Source organism: Mandrillus leucophaeus, unplaced genomic scaffold (genome assembly GCF_000951045.1).
Source record: "Mandrillus leucophaeus isolate KB7577 unplaced genomic scaffold, Mleu.le_1.0 Scaffold144, whole genome shotgun sequence".
In the NCBI taxonomy this organism is placed as follows: Eukaryota; Metazoa; Chordata; class Mammalia; order Primates; family Cercopithecidae; genus Mandrillus; species Mandrillus leucophaeus.
The window spans coordinates 823,939-827,903 of record NW_012101410.1 but is presented as its reverse complement, the minus strand read 5'-3'; positions in this window follow the sequence as shown (position 1 = coordinate 827,903).

Genomic DNA, 3,965 nt, shown 5'->3' with positions numbered 1-3,965 from the left:
GTGTTGAGGAAGCAAATGTGGGCTTGTGGAAACTGGCCGATAAAATGACACAGTGGGAGACATCCAATAGAAACAACTAATTTCTGAACGTTTGAGAATATGCACATGAGGTTGACTATCATATGTATAACAAAAGTTCATTCAATGATTTTCACAATTTTCTTTCACTCTGCTCAATAACTTGATAAACAGTTTCAACAACAATATCTCTCAGTAGGTACTAGGCAGAGACTCAGCAGGTAATTCACATTTGAAGGCATAGAAACTGAAAACTTTTAAATCTAAACTATCCTAAAGTTGATAAAATCCCATCACATGCTATATACACTTTCTTATTTAATTTTCATTGAAGAAGCAAATAAAAGTGGAAAAGACTGAGATACAGTCAAGAAATAGTGTATAAATTTGTTTGATTGAAAAGGTTATTTCAATAGTGAAATACTGAGAAATAAAGGTAGGAAATGACACTTCTGCGATTTCAGAGGAGTATGAATATCCAGTTAAGGAGTTTTGAGTCCTCTTTGAGGTTTTACTAAATCTGTTTTAGTTTGAAAGTGACAATGAAGAAAGAAGATTAATTTGGGTCATGTAGCTTTAAGGATATTAGGTTAAGTGAATTTTTCAGTAATTTCAATGGAAAACTATAAAGGCCTCTCCTATACTAATGCTACATGGGTTAAAAAAAGGCAAGCTATATTTTGAAGGAAAAGAACTATCAAATTAAACAAAAATTTCAATTATGTATAAATGCATGTACTTAACAAACACTACTGAACATCTTCTATAAACAAAATTCCATGATTACAATAAATGAGTAGGAATCTATTCTTGCTGTCTCAAGGATGTTGAAATCTAGTTGGATAAAGGAAGAAAGCTTACAAATGTAATGAAATATGTTTTCTTATTTTTAAGAGTTTTGCACTTTTACTATTCTTGCCTTTTCCTCTCCTCTTTTCTCCTTGCACACCCCTGTGGGACTCCCTAAGATCACTTCTGTATTAAATAATTTACAATAAGTCATCTACTTCATCCCAGGCCCTACTTCTGACAAACACAAGCTAAACTCAAAGTGTTAGTTTTTATAGAAGAATTATGAGGGAAGGTAGAGGACCTGAACAGTGAAGAAAATATCAGATATCATATAATTTCAATAAATAAGGGGATACATTTACTTTTTCACACCTAAGATAAATTAGCAATAATGTATTTTTTTTCTACTTTTATTTTGTTTCAAGTTTTATTTTAGATTCAAGGGATATATATGCAAGTTTCTTGCATTAGTATACTGCATAATGCTGAAATTTGAATTACAAAAGATCCCGTCACCCAGATACTGAGCAGAATACCCAACAGTTTTTCAACTCTTACCCCTTCCTCCCTCCCCACCTCTAGTAGTCCCCAGTTTCTACTGTTGCCATTTTTATGTCCATGGGTACCTAATGTTTGGATCCTATTTATAAGTGAGAACATATGGTATTTGGTTTTCTGTTCCTGTGTTAATTCATTTAGAATAATGACCTCTAGCTGCATCCATGTTGCTGCAAAGAACGTGATTTAGTTCTTATTTATGGCTGTGTAGTATTCCATCATATATATACACCACATTTCCTTTATCCACTCCACCATCGATGGGATCTTAGGTCGATTTCACGTCTTTGTTGTGGTGAATGGTGCTGCAATGAACATGAGAGTGTGTATGTTTTTTTGGTAGAATGATCTGTTTCCTGTTGGATGTATACCATGTAAAAGGATTGCAAGGTTGAATGGTAGTTCTATTTTATTTAAGAAATTTCCAAACTGCTTTCCACAGCAGCTAAACTAATTTACATTCCCACCAACAGTGTATAATTTCTCCCTTTTCTCCACAGCCTTGCCAGAATCTGTTATCTTTTGACTTTTTAATAATAGCCATTCTGACTGGTGTGAGATGGTATCTCGCTATGGTTCTGATTTGCATTTTTCTGATAATTAGTAATGTTGAATATTTTTTCATATGATTGTTGACCACTAGTATATTTCTACTGAGAAGTGTCTGTTCATGGTTTTGCACATTTTTTAATGGGGTGATTTGGTTTTGCTTGTTGAGTTGTTTAAGTAGTTTATACACTCTGGATATTAGATCTTTGTCAGATGCATAGTTTGTTAATATTTTCTCCAAATCTGTAGATTATCTGTTTATTAATAGTCTATTTTGCTGTGTGGAAGCTCTTTAGTTTAATTAGATCCCACTTGTCAATTTTTGTTTTGTTCAATTGCTTTTGAGGACTTAGTCACAAATCCTTTCCTAAAGCTGATGTCTAATATAGAGTTTCCTAGATTATCTTTCAGTAGTGTTATAGTCTGAGGTTTCACATTTAAATCTCTAATCTATTTTGAGTTGATTTTTGGATATGTAACAGGTAGGGGATCTAGTTTCATTCTTCTGCATATGGCTAGCCAATTATCCCAGCATCATTTATTGACTAGGGAATACCTTCCCCATTGCTTATTTTTGTCAACTTTGTTGAAGATGAGATGGCTATATATGTGCAGCTTTATTTCTGAGTTTTCTCTTCTGTTCCATTGGTCTGTTTGACTGATTTTGTGTGAGTACCATGCTGTCTTGGTTACTGTTGCCTAGTAGTATAGTTTGAAGTCAGGTGATGTGATTCCTCCAGCTTTGTTCTTTTTGCTTGGGATAGCTTTGGCTATTTAGGCTCTTTATTGGTTCAATGTGAATTTTAGGTTTTATAATTCTTTGAAAAATAATATTGGTAGTTTGATAGAAATAGCATTGAATCCGTAGGTTGCTTTGGGCAGTATGGTCATTTTTATGATATTGACTCCTCCAATCCATGAACGTGGAATGTTTTTTATATCTGTTCATGTCATCTATGATTTCTTTTAGTGGTGTTTTGTAGTTCTCCCTGTAGAGTTCTTTAACCCCTTTAGTTAGATGTTTCCCTGGGTATTTTATTTTATTATATTTTTGTTGCTATTTTAAATAGGATGTGTTATTGATTTGGCTCTCAGTTTGAACATTATTAGTGTATAGCAATACTACTGATTTTTTACATTGATTTTGTATCCTGAAACTTTACTGATGTTAAAAATAATGTCGTAATATCAAATAACCACTCAAAGTTCAAATATCTAATTGTCTCATAAGTTTTTTTTTAATCAGTCTATGTGAAATCCACACATATAATTGTTTGATGTTTCTTTAAGTCTCTCTCATAAGCTCTGCCTAGTTTCTTTCTTTCTTGTGGTTCATTTTTTGAAGATACTAGGTTGTTTGCCTTGTACATTTTTTGTGGTCTATATATTGTTGATTATATTCTCCTGGTGCAGCATAATATGTTCCTCTGTGAATTGGTAGCTGTTTATAGAGGCTTGATGAGAATCTGTTTTGTTTCTTCTTTTGTCAAGACTGCTTCAGTTGAAGGTTTTGCCATTAGGAAGCACACAATGCCCAATTGTCTCTCATTTTTATATTAACAGTAGTTGATGATCAGCACTAAGATTTAATAGTTCATACAAAAGTTGCAAAATGATCACTTCTAGCTTTATGATATCTTCTTTATTAGATGAAAACATCTATAAAGAGAAAACTCCCTTCATCTAATGTTTAGCCTATCAATTTTATAGATAGTATCAAAACAGCAATGTAAATGCTTGTTTTTTGTAAGTAACAGTTTGAAAATAATGAGCAAGTTTTGTAATATTTCCCAATGAATGATTTCTTTTCTCATTTTTTTGTCATTATTAATTCAAGTATATAATCATATTTAATTTCTTTCATTCCATAACATTTATTGTTCTTATTAATGTTCAAATTGTCTCTTCTTTGGCCAATAATATCTTGTTCAAATTGACTCTCAAGTACTTTTTGATAACATGCTTAATTTATGATATGATAAGATGTACCAGGTACATTTCCTGTCTTGGACCTGGAATCATCTATTTCTTCAAGAAGTCCTGTCTTT